Genomic DNA, 22,407 nt, shown 5'->3' with positions numbered 1-22,407 from the left:
TGAGCAAAATTTGGCCCAATTTACCATGCCCATGCATTTTCCCACTCGTTTCAGTAATTTTTCATAGAAGAAACAAGGTTTCATGAATGGTCAAAATTTTCACCAGAATCACATACCGCGGGTCTATGTTTTTTTCTGGTTTGGGTCGTAAATTGAAAAGTGCTTTTTGTCACATTTCTGAGCAAAATTTGGCCCAATTTACCATGCCCATGCATTTTCCCACTCGTTTGAGTAATTTTTCATGGAAAAAACAAGGTTTCATGAATGGTCAAAATTTTCACCAGAATCACATACCGCGGGTCTACGTTTTTTTCTGATTTGGGTCAAAAATTGAAAAGTGCTTTTTGTCACGTTTCTGAGCAAAATTTGGCCCAATTTACCATGCCCATGCATTTTCCCACTCGTTTGAGTAATTTGTCATGAAAAAAACAAGGTTTCATGAATGGTCAAAATTTTCACCAGAATCACATACCGCGGGTCTATGTTTTTTTCTGGTTTGGGTCAAAAATTGAAAAGTGCTTTTTGTCAAATTTCTGAGCAAAATTTGGCCCAATTTACCATGCCCATGCATTTTCCCACTCGTTTGAGTAATTTTTCATGGAAAAAACAAGGTTTCATGAATGGTCAAAATTTTCACCAGAATCACATACCGCGGGTCTATGTTTTTTTTTGATTTGGGTCAAAAATTGAAAAGTGCTTTTTGTCACATTTCTGAGCAAAATTTTGCCCAATTTATCATGCCCATGCATTTTCCCACTCGTTTGAGTAATTTTTCATGGAAAAAACAAGGTTTCATGAATGGTCAAAATGTTCACCAGAATCACATACCGCGGGGTCTACGTTTTTTTCTGATTTGGGTCAAAAATTGAAAAGTGCTTTTTGTCACGTTTCTGAGCAAAATTTGGCCCAATTTACCATGCCCATGCATTTTCCCACTCGTTTGAGTAATTTTTCATGGAAAAAACAAGGTTTCATGAATGGTCAAAATTTTCACCAGAATCACATACCGCGGGTCTACGTTTTTTTCTGATTTGGGTAAAAAATTGAAAAGTGCTTTTTGTCACATTTCTGAGCAAAATTTGGCCCAATTTACCATGCCCATGCATTTTCCCACTCGTTTGAGTAATTTTTCATGGAAAAAACAAGGTTTCATGAATGGTCAAAATTTTCACCAGCATCACATAGCGCGGGTCTACGTTTTTTTCTGATTTGGGTCAAAAATTGAAAAGTGCTTTTTGTCACATTTCTGAGCAAAATTTGGCCCAATTTACCATGCCCATGCATTTTCCCACTCGTTTGAGTAATTTTTTAATGGAAAAAACAAGGTTTCATGAATGGTCAAAATTTTCACCAGAATCACATACCGCGGGTCTATGTTTTTTTCTGGTTTGGGTCATAAATTGAAAAGTGCTTTTTGTCACATTTCTGAGCAAAATTTGGCCCAATTTACCATGCCCATGCATTTTCCCACTCGTTTGAGTAATTTTTCATGGAAAAAACAAGGTTTCATGAATGGTCAAAATTTTCACCAGAATCACATACCGCGGGTCTACGTTTTTTTCTGATTTGGGTAAAAAATTGAAAAGTGCTTTTTGTCACATTTCTGAGCAAAATTTGGCCCAATTTACCATGCCCATGCATTTTCCCACTCGTTTGAGTTATTTTTCATGGAAAAAACAAGGTTTCATTAATGGTCAAAATTTTCACCAGAATCACATACCGCGGGTCTACTTTTTTTCTGATTTGGGTCAAAAATTGAAAAGTGCTTTTTGTCACATTTCTGAGCAAAATTTGGCCCAATTTACCATGCCCATGTATTTTCCCACTCGTTTCAGTAATTTTTCATAGAAAAAACAAGGTTTCATGAATGGTCAAAATTTTCACCAGAATCACATACCGCGGGTCTACGTTTTTTTCTGATTTGGGTCAAAAATTGAAAAGTGCTTTTTGTCACATTTCTGAGCAAAATTTGGCCCAATTTACCATGCCCATGCATTTTCCCACTCGTTTGAGTAATTTTTCATGGAAAAAACAAGGTTTCATGAATGGTCAAAATTTTCACCAGAATCACATACCGCGGGTCTACGTTTTTTTCTGATTTGGGTCAAAAATTGAAAAGTGCTTTTTGTCAAATTTCTGAGCAAAATTTGGCCCAATTTACCATGCCCATGCATTTTCCCACTCGTTTGAGTAATTGTTCATGGAAAAAACAAGGTTTCATGAATGGTCAAAATTTTCACCAGAATCACATACCGCGGGTCTATGTTTTTTTTGATTTGGGTCAAAAATTGAAAAGTGCTTTTTGTCACATTTCTGAGCAAAATTTTGCCCAATTTATCATGCCCATGCATTTTCCCACTCGTTTGAGTAATTTTTCATGGAAAAAACAAGGTTTCATGAATGGTCAAAATTTTCACCAGAATCACATACCGCGGGTCTACGTTTTTTTCTGATTTGGGTCAAAAATTGAAAAGTGCTTTTTGTCACATTTCTGAGCAAAATTTGGCCCAATTTACCATGCCCATGCATTTTCCCACTGGTTTGAGTAATTTTTATGGAAAAAACAAGGTTTCATGAATGGTCAAAATTTTCACCAGAATCACATACCGCAGGGTCTACGTTTTTTTCTGATTTGGCAAAAAAATTGAAAAGTGCTTTTTGTCACATTTCTGAGCAAAATTTGGCCCAATTTACCATGCCCATGCATTTTCCCACTCGTTTGAGTAATTTTTCATGGAAAAAACAAGGTTTCATGAATGGTCAAAATTTTCACCAGAATCACATACCGCGGGTCTACGTTTTTTTCTGATTTGGGTAAAAAATTGAAAAGTGCTTTTTGTCACGTTTCTGAGCAAAATTTGGCCCAATTTACCATGCCCATGCATTTTCCCACTCGTTTGAGTAATTTGTCATGGAAAAAACAAGGTTTCATGAATGGTCAAAATTTTCACCAGAATCACATACCGCGGGTCTACGTTTTTTTCTGATTTGGGTCAAAAATTGAAAAGTGCTTTTTGTCACATTTCTGAGCAAAATTTGGCCCAATTTACCATGCCCATGCATTTTCCCACTGGTTTGAGTAATTTTTCATGGAAAAAACAAGGTTTCATGAATGGTCAAAATTTTCACCAGAATCACATACCGCGGGTCTACGTTTTTTTCTGATTTGGGTCAAAAATTGAAAAGTGCTTTTTGTCACATTTCTGAGCAAAATTTGGCCCAATTTACCATGCCCATGCATTTTCCCACTCGTTTGAGTAATTGTTCATGGAAAAAACAAGGTTTCATGAATGGTCAAAATTTTCACCAGAATCACATACCGCGGGTCTATGTTTTTTTTGATTTGGGTCAAAAATTGAAAAGTGCTTTTTGTCACATTTCTGAGCAAAATTTTGCCCAATTTATCATGCCCATGCATTTTCCCACTCGTTTGAGTAATTTTTCATGGAAAAAACAAGGTTTCATGAATGGTCAAAATTTTCACCAGAATCACATACCGCGGGTCTACGTTTTTTTCTGATTTGGGTCAAAAATTGAAAAGTGTTTTTTTCACATTTCTGAGCAAAATTTGGCCCAATTTACCATGCCCATGCATTTTCCCACTCGTTTGAGTAATTTTTCATGGAAAAAACAAGGTTTCATGAATGGTCAAAATTTTCACCAGAATCACATACCGCGGGTCTACGTTTTTTTCTGATTTGGGTCAAAAATTGAAAAGTGCTTTTTGTCACGTTTCTGAGCAAAATTTGGCCCAATTTACCATGCCCATGCATTTTCCCACTCGTTTGAGTAATTTGTCATGGAAAAAACAAGGTTTCATGAATGGTCAAAATTTTCACCAGAATCACATACCGCGGGTCTACGTTTTTTTCTGATTTGGGTCAAAAATTGAAAAGTGCTTTTTGTCACATTTCTGAGCAAAATTTGGCCCAATTTACCATGCCCATGCATTTTCCCACTTGTTTGAGTAATTTTTCATGGAAAAAACAACGTTTCATGAATGGTCAAAATTTTCACCAGAATCAAATACCGCGGGTCTACGTTTTTTTCTGATTTGGGACAAAAATTGAAAAGTGCTTTTTGTCACATTTCTGAGCAAAATTTGGCCCAATTTACCATGCCCATGCATTTTCCCACTCGTTTGAGTTATTTTTCATGGAAAAAACAAGGTTTCATTAATGGTCAAAATTTTCACCAGAATCACATACCGCGGGTCTACGTTTTTTTCTGATTTGGGTCAAAAATTGAAAAGTGCTTTTTGTCACATTTCTGAGCAAAATTTGGCCCAATTTACCATGCCCATGCATTTTCCCACTCGTTTGAGTAATTTTTCATAGAAAAAACAAGGTTTCATGAATGGTCAAAATTTTCACCAGAATCACATACCGCGGGTCTATGTTTTTTTCTGGTTTGGGTCATAAATTGAAAAGTGCTTTCTGTCACATTTCTGAGCAAAATTTGGCCCAATTTACCATGCCCATGCATTTTCCCACTCGTTTGAGTAATTTTTCATGGAAAAAACAAGGTTTCATGAATGGTCAAAATTTTCACCAGAATCACATACCGCGGGTCTATGTTTTTTTTCTGATTTGGGTCAAAAATTGAAAAGTGCTTTTTGTCACGTTTCTGAGCAAAATTTGGCCCAATTTACCATGCCCATGCATTTTCCCACTCGTTTGAGTAATTTTTCATGGAAAAAACAAGGTTTCATGAATGGTCAAAATTTTCACCAGAATCACATACCGCGCGTCTATGTTTTTTTTCTGATTTGGGTCAAAAATTGAAAAGTGCTTTTTGTCACATTTCTGAGCAAAATTTGGCCCAATTTACCATGCCCATGCATTTTTCCACTCGTTTGAGTAATTTTTCATGGAAAAAACAAGGTTTCATGAATGGTCAAAATTTTCACCAGAATCACATACCGCAGGTCTACGTTTTTTTCTGATTTGGGTCAAAAATTGAAAAGTGCTTTTTGTCACGTTTCTGAGCAAAATTTGGCCCAATTTACCATGCCCATGCATTTTCCCACTCGTTTGAGTAATTTTTCATAGAAAAAACAAGGTTTCATGAATGGTCAAAATTTTCACCAGAATCACATACCGCGGGTCTATGTTTTTTTCTGGTTTGGGTCAAAAATTGAAAAGTGCTTTTTGTCAAATTTCTGAGCAAAATTTGGCCCAATTTACCATGCCCATGCATTTTCCCACTCGTTTGAGTAATTTTTCATGGAAAAAACAAGGTTTCATGAATGGTCAAAATTTTCACCAGAATCACATACCGCGCGTCTATGTTTTTTTTCTGATTTGGGTCAAAAATTGAAAAGTGCTTTTTGTCACATTTCTGAGCAAAATTTGGCCCAATTTACCATGCCCATGCATTTTTCCACTCGTTTGAGTAATTTTTCATGGAAAAAACAAGGTTTCATGAATGGTCAAAATTTTCACCAGAATCACATACCGCGGGTCTACGTTTTTTTCTGATTTTGTCAAAAATTGAAAAGTGCTTTTTGTCACATTTCTGAGCAAAATTTGGCCCAATTTACCATGCCCATGCATTTTCCCACTCGTTTGAGTTATTTTTCATGGAAAAAACAAGGTTTCATTAATGGTCAAAATTTTCACCAGAATCACATACCGCGGGTCTACGTTTTTTTCTGATTTGGGTCAAAAATTGAAAAGTGCTTTTTGTCACATTTCTGAGCAAAATTTGGCCCAATTTACCATGCCCATGCATTTTCCCACTCGTTTCAGTAATTTTTCATAGAAGAAACAAGGTTTCATGAATGGTCAAAATTTTCACCAGAATCACATACCGCGGGTCTATGTTTTTTTTTTATTTGGGTCAAAAATTGAAAAGTGCTTTTTGTCACATTTCTGAGCAAAATTTTGCCCAATTTATCATGCCCATGCATTTTCCCACTCGTTTGAGTAATTTTTCATGGAAAAAACAAGGTTTCATGAATGGTCAAAATGTTCACCAGAATCACATACCGCGGGGTCTACGTTTTTTTCTGATTTGGGTCAAAAATTGAAAAGTGCTTTTTGTCACGTTTCTGAGCAAAATTTGGCCCAATTTACCATGCCCATGCATTTTCCCACTCGTTTGAGTAATTTTTCATGGAAAAAACAAGGTTTCATGAATGGTCAAAATTTTCACCAGAATCACATACCGCGGGTCTACGTTTTTTTCTGATTTGGGTAAAAAATTGAAAAGTGCTTTTTGTCACATTTCTGAGCAAAATTTGGCCCAATTTACCATGCCCATGAATTTTCCCACTCGTTTGAGTAATTTTTCATGGAAAAAACAAGGTTTCATGAATGGTCAAAATTTTCACCAGCATCACATAGCGCGGGTCTACGTTTTTTTCTGATTTGGGTCAAAAATTGAAAAGTGCTTTTTGTCACATTTCTGAGCAAAATTTGGCCCAATTTACCATGCCCATGCATTTTCCCACTCGTTTGAGTAATTTTTCATGGAAAAAACAAGGTTTCATGAATGGTCAAAATTTTCACCAGAATCACATACCGCGGGTCTATGTTTTTTTCTGGTTTGGGTCATAAATTGAAAAGTGCTTTTTGTCACATTTCTGAGCAAAATTTGGCCCAATTTACCATGCCCATGCATTTTCCCACTCGTTTGAGTAATTTTTCATGGAAAAAACAAGGTTTCATGAATGGTCAAAATTTTCACCAGAATCACATACCGCGGGTCTATGTTTTTTTTCTGATTTGGGTCAAAAATTGAAAAGTGCTTTTTGTCACGTTTCTGAGCAAAATTTGGCCCAATTTACCATGCCCATGCATTTTCCCACTCGTTTGAGTAATTTTTCATGGAAAAAACAAGGTTTCATGAATGGTCAAAATTTTCACCAGAATCACATACCGCGGGTCTACGTTTTTTTCTGATTTGGGTCAAAAATTTAAAAGTGCTTTTTGTCACATTTCTGAGCAAAATTTGGCCCAATTTACCATGCCCATGCATTTTCCCACTCGTTTGAGTAATTTTTCATGGAAAAAACAAGGTTTCATGAATGGTCAAAATTTTCACCAGAATCACATACCGCGGGTCTACGTTTTTTTCTGATTTGGGTCAAAAATTGAAAAGTGCTTTTTGTCACATTTCTGAGCAAAATTTGGCCCAATTTACCATGCCCATGCATTTTCCCACTCGTTTGAGTAATTTTTCATGGAAAAAACAAGGTTTCATGAATGGTCAAAATTTTCACCAGAATCACATACCGCGGGTCTACGTTTTTTTCTGATTTGGGTCAAAAATTGAAAAGTGCTTTTTGTCACATTTCTGAGCAAAATTTGGCCCAATTTACCATGCCCATGCATTTTCCCACTCGTTTGAGTAATTTTTCATGGAAAAAACAAGGTTTCATGAATGGTCAAAATTTTCACCAGAATCACATACCGCGGGTCTACGTTTTTTTCTGATTTGGGTCAAAAATTGAAAAGTGCTTTTTGTCAAATTTCTGAGCAAAATTTGGCCCAATTTACCATGCCCATGCATTTTCCCACTCGTTTGAGTAATTGTTCATGGAAAAAACAAGGTTTCATGAATGGTCAAAATTTTCACCAGAATCACATACCGCGGGTCTATGTTTTTTTTGATTTGGGTCAAAAATTGAAAAGTGCTTTTTGTCACATTTCTGAGCAAAATTTTGCCCAATTTATCATGCCCATGCATTTTCCCACTCGTTTGAGTAATTTTTCATGGAAAAAACAAGGTTTCATGAATGGTCAAAATTTTCACCAGAATCACATACCGCGGGTCTACGTTTTTTTCTGATTTGGGTCAAAAATTGAAAAGTGCTTTTTGTCACATTTCTGAGCAAAATTTGGCCCAATTTACCATGCCCATGCATTTTCCCACTGGTTTGAGTAATTTTTATGGAAAAAACAAGGTTTCATGAATGGTCAAAATTTTCACCAGAATCACATACCGCAGGGTCTACGTTTTTTTCTGATTTGGCAAAAAAATTGAAAAGTGCTTTTTGTCACATTTCTGAGCAAAATTTGGCCCAATTTACCATGCCCATGCATTTTCCCACTCGTTTGAGTAATTTTTCATGGAAAAAACAAGGTTTCATGAATGGTCAAAATTTTCACCAGAATCACATACCGCGGGTCTACGTTTTTTTCTGATTTGGGTCAAAAATTGAAAAGTGCTTTTTGTCAAATTTCTGAGCAAAATTTGGCCCAATTTACCATGCCCATGCATTTTCCCACTCGTTTGAGTAATTGTTCATGGAAAAAACAAGGTTTCATGAATGGTCAAAATTTTCACCAGAATCACATACCGCGGGTCTACGTTTTTTTCTGATTTGGGTCAAAAATTGAAAAGTGCTTTTTGTCACATTTCTGAGCAAAATTTGGCCCAATTTACCATGCCCATGCATTTTCCCACTCGTTTGAGTAATTTTTCATGGAAAAAACAAGGTTTCATGAATGGTCAAAATTTTCACCAGAATCACATACCGCGGGTCTACGTTTTTTTCTGATTTGGGTCAAAAATTGAAAAGTGCTTTTTGTCACATTTCTGAGCAAAATTTGGCCCAATTTACCATGCCCATGCATTTTCCCACTCGTGTGAGTAATTTTTCATGGAAAAAACAAGGTTTCATGAATGGTCAAAATTTTCACCAGAATCACATACCGCGGGTCTACGTTTTTTTCTGATTTGGGTAAAAAATTGAAATGCGCTTTTTGTCACATTTCTGAGCAAAATGTTGCCCAATTTACCATGCCCATGCATTTTCCCACTCGTTTGAGTAATTTTTCATGGAAAAAACAAGGTTTCATGAATGGTCAAAATTTTCACCAGAATCACATACCGCGGGTCTACGTTTTTTTCTGATTTGGGTCAAAAATTGAAAAGTGCTTTTTGTCACATTTCTGAGCAAAATTTGGCCCAATATACAATGCCCATGCATTTCCCCACTCGTTTGAGTAATTTTTCATGGAAAAAACAAGGTTTCATGAATGGTCAAAATTTTCACCAGAATCACATACCGCGGGTCTATGTTTTTTTCTGATTTGGGTCAAAAATTGAAAAGTGCTTTTTGTCACATTTCTGAGCAAAATTTTGCCCAATTTATCATGCCCATGCATTTTCCCACTTGTTTGAGTAATTTTTCATGGAAAAAACAAGGTTTCATGAATGGTCAAAATTTTCACCAGAATCACATACCGCGGGGTCTACGTTTTTTTTTCTGATTTGGGTCAAAAATTGAAAAGTGCTTTTTGTCACGTTTCTGAGCAAAATTTGGCCCAATTTACCATGCCCATGCATTTTCCCACTCGTTTGAGTAATTTTTCATGGAAAAAACAAGGTTTCATGAATGGTCAAAATTTTCACCAGAATCACATACCGCGGGTCTACGTTTTTTTCTGACTTGGGTAAAAAATTGAAAAGTGCTTTTTGTCACTTTTCTGAGCAAAATTTGGCCCAATTTACCATGCCCCTTCATTTTCCCACTCGTTTGAGTAATTTTTCATGGAAAAAACAAGGTTTCATGAATGGTCAAAATTTTCACCAGAATCACATACCGCGGGTCTACGTTTTTTTCTGATTTGGGTAAAAAATTGAAAAAGTGCTTTTTGTCACATTTCTGAGCAAAATTTGGCCCAATTTACCATGCCCATGCATTTTCCCACTCGTTTGAGTTATTTTTCATGGAAAAAACAAGGTTTCATTAATGGTCAAAATTTTCACCAGAATCACATACCGCGGGTCTACGTTTTTTTCTGATTTGGGTCAAAAATTGAAAAGTGCTTTTTGTCACTTTTCTGAGCAAAATTTGGCCCAATTTACCATGCCCCTTCATTTTCCCACTCGTTTGAGTAATTTTTCATGGAAAAAACAAGGTTTCATGAATGGTCAAAATTTTCACCAGAATCACATACCGCGGGTCTACGTTTTTTTCTGATTTGGGTAAAAAATTGAAAAGTGCTTTTTGTCACATTTCTGAGCAAAATTTGGCCCAATTTACCATGCCCATGCATTTTCCCACTCGTTTGAGTTATTTTTCATGGAAAAAACAAGGTTTCATTAATGGTCAAAATTTTCACCAGAATCACATACCGCGGGTCTACGTTTTTTTCTGATTTGGGTCAAAAATTGAAAAGTGCTTTTTGTCACATTTCTGAGCAAAATTTGGCCCAATTTACCATGCCCATGCATTTTCCCACTCGTTTCAGTAATTTTTCATAGAAAAAACAAGGTTTCATGAATGGTCAAAATTTTCACCAGAATCACATACCGCGGGTCTACGTTTTTTTCTGATTTGGGTCAAAAATTGAAAAGTGCTTTTTGTCACATTTCTGAGCAAAATTTGGCCCAATTTACCATGCCCATGCATTTTCCCACTCGTTTGAGTAATTTTTCATGGAAAAAACAAGGTTTCATTAATGGTCAAAATTTTCACCAGAATCACATACCGCGGGTCTACGTTTTTTTCTGATTTGGGTCAAAAATTGAAAAGTGCTTTTTGTCACATTTCTGAGCAAAATTTGGCCCAATTTACCATGCCCATGCATTTTCCCACTCGTTTCAGTAATTTTTCATAGAAAAAACAAGGTTTCATGAATGGTCAAAATTTTCACCAGAATCACATACCGCGGGTCTATGTTTTTTTCTGGTTTGGGTCATAAATTGAAAAGTGCTTTTTGTCACATTTCTGAGCAAAATTTGGCCCAATTTACCATGCCCATGCATTTTCCCACTCGTTTGAGTAATTTTTCATGGAAAAAACAAGGTTTCATGAATGGTCAAAATTTTCACCAGAATCACATACCGCGGGTCTACGTTTTTTTCTGATTTGGGTCAAAAATTGAAAAGTGCTTTTTGTCACATTTCTGAGCAAAATTTGGCCCAATTTACCATGCCCATGCATTTTCCCACTCGTGTGAGTAATTTTTCATGGAAAAAACAAGGTTTCATGAATGGTCAAAATTTTCACCAGAATCACATACCGCGGGTCTATGTTTTTTTCTGGTTTGGGTCATAAATTGAAAAGTGCTTTTTGTCACATTTCTGAGCAAAATTTGGCCCAATTTACCATGCCCATGCATTTTCCCACTCGTTTGAGTAATTTTTCATGGAAAAAACAAGGTTTCATGAATGGTCAAAATTTTCACCAGAATCACAAACCGCAGGTCTACGTTTTTTTCTGATTTGGGTCAAAAATTGAAAAGTGCTTTTTGTCACATTTCTGAGCAAAATTTGGCCCAATTTACCATGCCCATGCATTTTCCCACTCGTTTGAGTAATTTTTCATGGAAAAAACAAGGTTTCATGAATGGTCAAAATTTTCACCAGAATCACATACCGCGGGTCTACGTTTTTTTCTGATTTGGGTCAAAAATTGAAAAGTGCTTTTTGTCACATTTCTGAGCAAAATTTGGCCCAATTTACCATGCCCATGCATTTTCCCACTCGTGTGAGTAATTTTACATGGAAAAAACAAGGTTTCATGAATGGTCAAAATTTTCACCAGAATCACATACCGCGGGTCTATGTTTTTTTTTGATTTGGGTCAAAAATTGAAAAGTGCTTTTTGTCACATTTCTGAGCAAAATTTTGCCCAATTTATCATGCCCATGCATTTTCCCACTCGTTTGAGTAATTTTTCATGGAAAAAACAAGGTTTCATGAATGGTCAAAAATTTTCACCAGAATCACATACCGCGGGGTCTACGTTTTTTTTCTGATTTGGGTCAAAAATTGAAAAGTGCTTTTTGTCACGTTTCTGAGCAAAATTTGGCCCAATTTACCATGCCCATGCATTTTCCCACTCGTTTGAGTAATTTTTCATGGAAAAAACAAGGTTTCATGAATGGTCAAAATTTTCACCAGAATCACATACCGCGGGTCTACGTTTTTTTCTGATTTAGGTAAAAAATTGAAAAGTGCTTTTTGTCACATTTCTGAGCAAAATTTGGCCCAATTTACCATGCCCATGCATTTTCCCACTCGTTTCAGTAATTTTTCATAGAAAAAACAAGGTTTCATGAATGGTCAAAATTTTCACCAGAATCACATACCGCGGGTCTACGTTTTTTTCTGATTTGGGTCAAAAATTTAAAAGTGCTTTTTGTCACATTTCTGAGCAAAATTTGGCCCAATTTACCATGCCCATGCATTTTCCCACTCGTTTGAGTAATTTTTCATGGAAAAAACAAGGTTTCATGAATGGTCAAAATTTTCACCAGAATCACATACCGCGGGTCTACGTTTTTTTCTGATTTGGGTAAAAAATTGAAAAGTGCTTTTTGTCACATTTCTGAGCAAAATTTGGCCCAATTTACCATGCCCATGCATTTTCCCACTCGTTTGAGTAATTTTTCATGGAAAAAACAAGGTTTCATGAATGGTCAAAATTTTCACCAGAATCACATACCGCGGGTCTACGTTTTTTTCTGATTTGGGTCAAAAATTGAAAAGTGCTTTTTGTCACATTTCTGAGCAAAATTTGGCCCAATTTACCATGCCCATGCATTTTCCCACTCGTTTGAGTAATTTTTCATGGAAAAAACAAGGTTTCATGAATGGTCAAAATTTTCACCAGAATCACATACCGCGGGTCTACGTTTTTTTCTGATTTGGGTAAAAAATTGAAAAGTGCTTTTTGTCACATTTCTGAGCAAAATTTGGCCCAATTTACCATGCCCATGCATTTTCCCACTCGTTTGAGTAATTTTTCATGGAAAAAAACAAGGTTTCATGAATGGTCAAAATTTTCACCAGAATCACATACCGCGGGTCTACGTTTTTTTCTGATTTGGGTCAAAAATTGAAAAGTGCTTTTTGTCACATTTCTGAGCAAAATTTTGCCCAATTTATCATGCCCATGCATTTTCCCACTCGTTTGAGTAATTTTTCATGGAAAAAACAAGGTTTCATGAATGGTCAAAAATTTTCACCAGAATCACATACCGCGGGGTCTACGTTTTTTTTCTGATTTGGGTCAAAAATTGAAAAGTGCTTTTTGTCACGTTTCTGAGCAAAATTTGGCCCAATTTACCATGCCCATGCATTTTCCCACTCGTTTGAGTAATTTTTCATGGAAAAAACAAGGTTTCATGAATGGTCAAAATTTTCACCAGAATCACATACCGCGGGTCTACGTTTTTTTCTGATTTGGGTAAAAAATTGAAAAGTGCTTTTTGTCACATTTCTGAGCAAAATTTGCCCCAATTTACCATGCCCATGCATTTTCCCACTCGTTTCAGTAATTTTTCATAGAAAAAACAAGGTTTCATGAATGGTCAAAATTTTCACCAGAATCACATACCGCGGGTCTACGTTTTTTTCTGATTTGGGTCAAATATTTAAAAGTGCTTTTTGTCACATTTCTGAGCAAAATTTGGCCCAATTTACCATGCCCATGCATTTTCCCACTCGTTTGAGTAATTTTTCATGGAAAAAACAAGGTTTCATGAATGGTCAAAATTTTCACCAGAATCACATACCGCGGGTCTACGTTTTTTTCTGATTTGGGTAAAAAATTGAAATGCGCTTTTTGTCACATTTCTGAGCAAAATGTGGCCCAATTTACCATGCCCATGCATTTTCCCACTCGTTTGAGTAATTTTTCATGGAAAAAACAAGGTTTCATGAATGGTCAAAATTTTCACCAGAATCACATACCGCGGGTCTACGTTTTTTTCTGATTTGGGTCAAAAATTGAAAAGTGCTTTTTGTCACATTTCTGAGCAAAATTTGGCCCAATTTACAATGCCCATGCATTTTCCCACTCGTTTGAGTAATTTTTCATGGAAAAAACAAGGTTTCATGAATGGTCAAAATTTTCACCAGAATCACATACCGCGGGTCTATGTTTTTTTCTGGTTTGGGTCATAAATTGAAAAGTGCTTTTTGTCACATTTCTGAGCAAAATTTGGCCCAATTTACCATGCCCATGCATTTTCCCACTCGTTTGAGTAATTTTTCATGGAAAAAACAAGGTTTCATGAATGGTCAAAATTTTCACCAGAATCACATACCGCGGGTCTACGTTTTTTTCTGATTTGGGTCAAAAATTGAAAAGTGCTTTTTGTCACATTTCTGAGCAAAATTTGGCCCAATTTACCATGCCCATGCATTTTCCCACTCATGTGAGTAATTTTTCATGGAAAAAACAAGGTTTCATGAATGGTCAAAATTTTCACCAGAATCACATACCGCGGGTCTACGTTTTTTTCTGATTTGGGTCAAAAATTGAAAAGTGCTTTTTGTCACATTTCTGAGCAAAATTTGGCCCAATTTACCATGCCCATGCATTTTCCCACTCGTTTGAGTAATTTTTCATGGAAAAAACAAGGTTTCATGAATGGTCAAAATTTTCACCAGAATCACATACCGCGGGTCTACGTTTTTTTCTGATTTGGGTCAAAAATTGAAAAGTGCTTTTTGTCACATTTCTGAGCAAAATTTGGCCCAATTTACCATGCCCATGCATTTTCCCACTCGTTTGAGTAATTTTTCATGGAAAAAACAAGGTTTCATGAATGGTCAAAATTTTCACCAGAATCACATACCGCGGGTCTACGTTTTTTCCGATTTGGGTCAAAAATTGAAAAGTGCTTTTTGTCAAATTTCTGAGCAAAATTTGGCCCAATTTACCATGCCCATGCATTTTCCCACTCGTTTGAGTAATTTTTCATGGAAAAAACAAGGTTTCATGAATGGTCAAAATTTTCACCAGAATCACATACCACGGGTCTACGTTTTTTCCGATTTGGGTCAAAAATTGAAAAGTGCTTTTTGTCAAATTTCTGAGCAAAATTTGGCCCAATTTACCATGCCCATGCATTTTCCCACTCGTTTGAGTAATTTTTCATGGAAAAAACAAGGTTTCATGAATGGTCAAAATTTTCACCAGAATCACATACCGCGGGTCTACGTTTTTTTCTGATTTGGGTCAAAAATTGAAAAGTGCTTTTTGTCACATTTCTGAGCAAAATTTGGCCCAATTTACCATGCCCATGCATTTTCCCACTCGTTTGAGTAATTTTTCATGGAAAAAACAAGGTTTCATGAATGGTCAAAATTTTCACCAGAATCACATACCGCGGGTCTACGTTTTTTTCTGATTTGGGTCAAAAATTGAAAAGTGCTTTTTGTCACATTTCTGAGCAAAATTTGGCCCAATTTGCCATGCCCATGCATTTTCCCACTCGTTTGAGTAATTTTTCATGGAAAAAACAAGGTTTCATGAATGGTCAAAATTTTCACCAGAATCACATACCGCGGGTCTACGTTTTTTTCTGATTTGGGTCAAAAATTGAAAAGTGCTTTTTGTCACGTTTCTGAGCAAAATTTGGCCCAATTTACCATGCCCATGCATTTTTCCACTCGTTTGAGTAATTTGTCATGGAAAAAACAAGGTTTCATGAATGGTCAAAATTTTCACCAGAATCACATACTGCGGGTCTACGTTTTTTTCTGATTTGGGTCAAAAATTGAAAAGTGCTTTTTGTCACATTTCTGAGCAAAATTTGGCCCAATTTACCATGCCCATGCATTTTCCCACTCGTTTGAGTAATTTTTCATGGAAAAAACAAGGTTTCATGAATGGTCAAAATTTTCACCAGAATCACATACCGCGGGTCTACGTTTTTTTCTGATTTGGGTAAAAAATTGAAAAGTGCTTTTTGTCACATTTCTGAGCAAAATTTGGCCCAATTTACCATGCCCATGCATTTTCCCACTCGTTTGAGTAATTTTTCATAGAAAAAACAAGGTTTCATTAATGGTCAAAATTTTCACCAGAATCACATACCGCGGGTCTACGTTTTTTTCTGATTTGGGTAAAAAATTGAAAAGTGCTTTTTGTCACATTTCTGAGCAAAATTTGGCCCAATTTACCATGCCCATGCATTTTCCCACTCGTTTGAGTTATTTTTCATGGAAAAAACAAGGTTTCATTAATGGTCAAAATTTTCACCAGAATCACATACCGCGGGTCTACGTTTTTTTCTGATTTGGGTCAAAAATTGAAAAGTGCTTTTTGTCACATTTCTGAGCAAAATTTGGCCCAATTTACCATGCCCATGAATTTTCCCACTCGTTTCAGTAATTTTTCATGGAAAAAACAAGGTTTCATGAATGGTCAAAATTTTCACCAGAATCACATACCGCGGGTCTATGTTTTTTTCTGGTTTGGGTCATAAATTGAAAAGTGCTTTTTGTCACATTTCTGAGCAAAATTTGGCCCAATTTACCATGCCCATGCATTTTCCCACTCGTTTGAGTAATTTTTCATGGAAAAAACAAGGTTTCATGAATGGTCAAAATTTTCACCAGAATCACATACCGCGGGTCTACGTTTTTTTCTGATTTGGGTAAAAAATTGAAAAGTGCTTTTTGTCACATTTCTGAGCAAAATTTGGCCCAATTTACCATGCCCATGCATTTTCCCACTCGTTTGAGTAATTTTTCATGGAAAAAACAAGGTTTCATGAATGGTCAAAATTTTCACCAGAATCACATACCGCGGGTCTACGTTTTTTTCTGATTTGGGTCAAAAATTGAAAAGTGCTTTTTGTCACATTTCTGAGCAAAATTTGGCCCAATTTACCATGCCCATGAATTTTCCCACTCGTTTCAGTAATTTTTCATGGAAAAAACAAGGTTTCATGAATGGTCAAAATTTTCACCAGAATCACATACCGCGGGTCTATGTTTTTTTCTGGTTTGGGTCATAAATTGAAAAGTGCTTTTTGTCACATTTCTGAGCAAAATTTGGCCCAATTTACCATGCCCATGCATTTTCCCACTCGTTTGAGTAATTTTTCATGGAAAAAACAAGGTTTCATGAATGGTCAAAATTTTCACCAGAATCACATACCGCGGGTCTACGTTTTTTTCTGATTTGGGTCAAAAATTGAAAAGTGCTTTTTGTCACATTTCTGAGCAAAATTTGGCCCAATTTACCATGCCCATGCATTTTCCCACTCGTTTGAGTAATTTTTCATGGAAAAAACAAGGTTTCATGAATGGTCAAAATTTTCACCAGAATCACATACCGCGGGTCTACGTTTTTTTCTGATTTGGGTCAAAAATTGAAAAGTGCTTTTTGTCACATTTCTGAGCAAAATTTGGCCCAATTTACCATGCCCATGCATTTTCCCACTCGTGTGAGTAATTTTTCATGGAAAAAACAAGGTTTCATGAATAGTCAAAATTTTCACCAGAATCACATACCGCGGGTCTACGTTTTTTTCTGATTTGGGTAAAAAATTGAAATGCGCTTTTTGTCACATTTCTGAGCAAAATTTGGCCCAATTTACCATGCCCATGCATTTTCCCACTCGTTTGAGTAATTTTTCATGGAAAAAACAAGGTTTCATGAATGGTCAAAATTTTCACCAGAATCACATACCGCGGGTCAACGTTTTTTTCTGATTTGGGTAAAAAATTGAAAAGTGCTTTTTGTCACATTTCTGAGCAAAATTTGGCCCAATTTACCATGCCCATGCATTTTCCCACTCGTTTGAGTAATTTTTCATGGAAAAAACAAGGTTTCATGAATGGTCAAAATTTTCACCAGAATCACATACCGCGGGTCTACGTTTTTTTCCGATTTGGGTCAAAAATTGAAAAGTGCTTTTTGTCAAATTTCTGAGCAAAATTTGGCCCAATTTACCATGCCCATGCATTTTCCCACTCGTTTGAGTAATTTTTCATGGAAAAAACAAGGTTTCATGAATGGTCAAAATTTTCACCAGAATCACATACCGCGGGGTCTACGTTTTTTTCTGATTTGGGTCAAAAATTGAAAAGTGCTTTTTGTCACGTTTCTGAGCAAAATTTGGCCCAATTTACCATGCCCATGCATTTTCCCACTCGTTTGAGTAATTTTTCATGGAAAAAACAAGGTTTCATGAATGCTCAAAATTTTCACCAGAATCACATACCGCGGGTCTACGTTTTTTTCTGATTTGGGTAAAAAATTGAAAAGTGCTTTTTGTCACATTTCTGAGCAAAATTTGGCCCAATTTACCATGCCCATGCATTTTCCCACTCGTTTGAGTAATTTTTCATGGAAAAAACAAGGTTTCATGAATGGTCAAAATTTTCACCAGCATCACATAGCGCGGGTCTACGTTTTTTTCTGATTTGGGTCAAAAATTGAAAAGTGCTTTTTGTCACATTTCTGAGCAAATTTTGGCCCAATTTACCATGCCCATGCATTTTCCCACTCGTTTGAGTAATTTTTCATGGAAAAAACAAGGTTTCTTGAATGGTCAAAATTTTCACCAGAATCACATACCGCGGGTCTACGTTTTTTTCTGATTTGGGTCAAAAATTGAAAAGTGCTTCTTGTCACATTTCTGAGCAAAATTTGGCCCAATTTACCATGCCCATGCATTTTCCCACTCGTTTGAGTAATTTTTCATGGAAAAAACAAGGTTTCATGAATGGTCAAAATTTTCACCAGAATCACATACCGCGGGTCTACGTTTTTTTCTGATTTGGGTCAAAAATTGAAAAGTGCTTTTTGTCACATTTCTGAGCAAAATTTGGCCAAATTTACCATGCCCATGCATTTTCCCACTCGTTTGAGTAATTTTTCATGGAAAAAACAAGGTTTCATGAATGGTCAAAATTTTCACCAGAATCACATACCGCGGGTCTACGTTTTTTTCTGATTTTGGTCAAAAATTGAAAAGTGCTTTTTGTCACATTTCTGAGCAAAATTTGGCCCAATTTACCATGCCCATGCATTTTCCCACTCGTTTGAGTAATTTTTCATGGAAAAAACAAGGTTTCATGAATGGTCAAAATTTTCACCAGAATCACATACCGCGGGTCTACGTTTTTTTCTGATTTGGGTCAAAAATTGAAAAGTGCTTTTTGTCAAATTTCTGAGCAAAATTTGGCCCAATTTACCATGCCCATGCATTTTCCCACTCGTTTGAGTAATTGTTCATGGAAAAAACAAGGTTTCATGAATGGTCAAAATTTTCACCAGAATCACATACCGCGGGGTCTACGTTTTTTTCTGATTTGGGTCAAAAATTGAAAAGTGCTTTTTGTCACGTTTCTGAGCAAAATTTGGCCCAATTTACCATGCCCATGCATTTTCCCACTCGTTTGAGTAATTTTTCATGGAAAAAACAAGGTTTCATGAATGCTCAAAATTTTCACCAGAATCACATACCGCGGGTCTACGTTTTTTTCTGATTTGGGTAAAAAATTGAAAAGTGCTTTTTGTCACATTTCTGAGCAAAATTTGGCCCAATTTACCATGCCCATGCATTTTCCCACTCGTTTGAGTAATTTTTCATGGAAAAAACAAGGTTTCATGAATGGTCAAAATTTTCACCAGCATCACATAGCGCGGGTCTACGTTTTTTTCTGATTTGGGTCAAAAATTGAAAAGTGCTTTTTGTCACATTTCTGAGCAAATTTTGGCCCAATTTACCATGCCCATGCATTTTCCCACTCGTTTGAGTAATTTTTCATGGAAAAAACAAGGTTTCATGAATGGTCAAAATTTTCACCAGAATCACATACCGCGGGTCTACGTTTTTTTCTGATTTGGGTCAAAAATTGAAAAGTGCTTTTTGTCACATTTCTGAGCAAAATTTGGCCCAATTTACCATGCCCATGCATTTTCCCACTCGTTTGAGTAATTTTTCATGGAAAAAACAAGGTTTCATGAATGGTCAAAATTTTCACCAGAATCACATACCGCGGGTCTACGTTTTTTTCTGATTTGGGTAAAAAATTGAAAAGTGCTTTTTGTCACATTTCTGAGCAAAATTTGGCCCAATTTACCATGCCCATGCATTTTCCCACTCGTTTGAGTAATTTTTCATGGAAAAAACAAGGTTTCATGAATGGTCAAAATTTTCACCAGCATCACATACCGCGGGTCTACGTTTTTTTCTGATTTGGGTCAAAAATTTAAAAGTGCTTTTTGTCACATTTCTGAGCAAAATTTGGCCCAATTTACCATGCCCATGCATTTTCCCACTCGTTTGAGTAATTTTTCATGGAAAAAACAAGGTTTCATGAATGGTCAAAATTTTCACCAGAATCACATACCGCGGGTCTACGTTTTTTTCTGATTTGGGTCAAAAATTGAAAAGTGCTTTTTGTCACATTTCTGAGCAAAATTTGGCCCAATTTACCATGCCCATGCATTTTCCCACTCGTGTGAGTAATTTTTCATGGAAAAAACAAGGTTTCATGAATGGTCAAAATTTTCACCAGAATCACATACCGCAGGGTCTACGTTTTTTTCTGATTTGGCAAAAAAATTGAAAAGTGCTTTTTGTCACATTTCTGAGCAAAATTTGGCCCAATTTACCATGCCCATGCATTTTCCCACTCGTTTGAGTAATTTTTCATGGAAAAAACAAGGTTTCATGAATGGTCAAAATTTTCACCAGAATCACATACCGCGGGTCTACGTTTTTTTCTGATTTGGGTAAAAAATTGAAAAGTGCTTTTTGTCACATTTCTGAGCAAAATTTGGCCCAATTTACCATGCCCATGCATTTTCCCACTCGTTTGAGTAATTTTTCATGGAAAAAACAAGGTTTCATGAATGGTCAAAATTTTCACCAGAATCACATACCGCGGGTCTACGTTTTTTTCTGATTTGCGTCAAAAATTGAAAAGTGCTTTTTGTCAAATTTCTGAGCAAAATTTGGCCCAATTTACCATGCCCATGCATTTTCCCACTCGTTTGAGTAATTGTTCATGGAAAAAACAAGGTTTCATGAATGGTCAAAATTTTCACCAGAATCACATACCGCAGGTTTTTTTTTTTTTGATTTGGGTCAAAAATTGAAAAGTGCTTTTTGTCACATTTCTGAGCAAAATGTTGCCCAATTTATCATGCCCATGCATTTTCCCACTCGTTTGAGTAATTTTTCATGGAAAAAACAAGGTTTCATGAATGGTCAAAATTTTCACCAGAATCACATACCGCGGGTCTACGTTTTTTTCTGATTTGGGTCAAAAATTGAAAAGTGCTTTTTGTCACATTTCTGAGCAAAATTTGGCCCAATTTAACATGCCCATGCATTTTCCCACTGGTTTGAGTAATTTTTATGGAAAAAACAAGGTTTCATGAATGGTCAAAATTTTCACCAGAATCACATACCGCAGGGTCTACGTTTTTTTCTGATTTGGGTCAAAAATTGAAAAGTGCTTTTTGTCACATTTCTGAGCAAAATTTGGCCCAATTTACCATGCCCATGCATTTTCCCACTCGTTTGAGTAATTTTTCATGGAAAAAACAAGGTTTCATGAATGGTCAAAATTTTCACCAGAATCACATACCGCGGGTCTACGTTTTTTTCTGATTTGGGTCAAAAATTGAAAAGTGCTTTTTGTCAAATTTCTGAGCAAAATTTGGCCCAATTTACCATGCCCATGCATTTTCCCACTCGTTTGAGTAATTGTTCATGGAAAAAACAAGGTTTCATGAATGGTCAAAATTTTCACCAGAATCACATACCGCGGGTCTATGTTTTTTTTTATTTGGGTCAAAAATTGAAAAGTGCTTTTTGTCACATTTCTGAGCAAAATTTTGCCCAATTTATCATGCCCATGCATTTTCCCACTCGTTTGAGTAATTTTTCATGGAAAAAACAAGGTTTCATGAATGGTCAAAATTTTCACCAGAATCACATACCGCGGGTCTACGTTTTTTTCTGATTTGGGTCAAAAATTGAAAAGTGCTTTTTGTCACATTTCTGAGCAAAATTTGGCCCAATTTACCATGCCCATGCATTTTCCCACTCGTTTGAGTAATTTTTCATGGAAAAAACAAGGTTTCATGAATGGTCAAAATTTTCACCAGAATCACATACCGCGGGTCTACGTTTTTTTTTGATTTGGGTCAAAAATTGAAAAGTGCTTTTTGTCACGTTTCTGAGCAAAATTTGGCCCAATTTACCATGCCCATGCATTTTCCCACTCGTTTGAGTAATTTGTCATGGAAAAAACAAGGTTTCATGAATGGTCAAAATTTTCACCAGAATCACATACCGCGGGTCTACGTTTTTTTTTATTTGGGTCAAAAATTGAAAAGTGCTTTTTGTCACATTTCTGAGCAAAATTTTGCCCAATTTATCATGCCCATGCATTTTCCCACTCGTTTGAGTAATTTTTCATGGAAAAAACAAGGTTTCATGAATGGTCAAAATTTTCACCAGAATCACATACCGCGGGTCTACGTTTTTTTCTGATTTGGGTCAAAAATTGAAAAGTGCTTTTTGTCACATTTCTGAGCAAAATTTGGCCCAATTTACCATGCCCATGCATTTTCCCACTCGTTTGAGTAATTTTTCATGGAAAAAACAAGGTTTCATGAATGGTCAAAATTTTCACCAGAATCACATACCGCGGGTCTACGTTTTTTTCTGATTTGGGTCA

This window comes from Astyanax mexicanus, chromosome 6, assembly GCF_023375975.1.
Source record: "Astyanax mexicanus isolate ESR-SI-001 chromosome 6, AstMex3_surface, whole genome shotgun sequence".
In the NCBI taxonomy this organism is placed as follows: domain Eukaryota; kingdom Metazoa; phylum Chordata; class Actinopteri; order Characiformes; family Acestrorhamphidae; genus Astyanax; species Astyanax mexicanus.
This window is presented reverse-complemented; position numbering follows the sequence as displayed.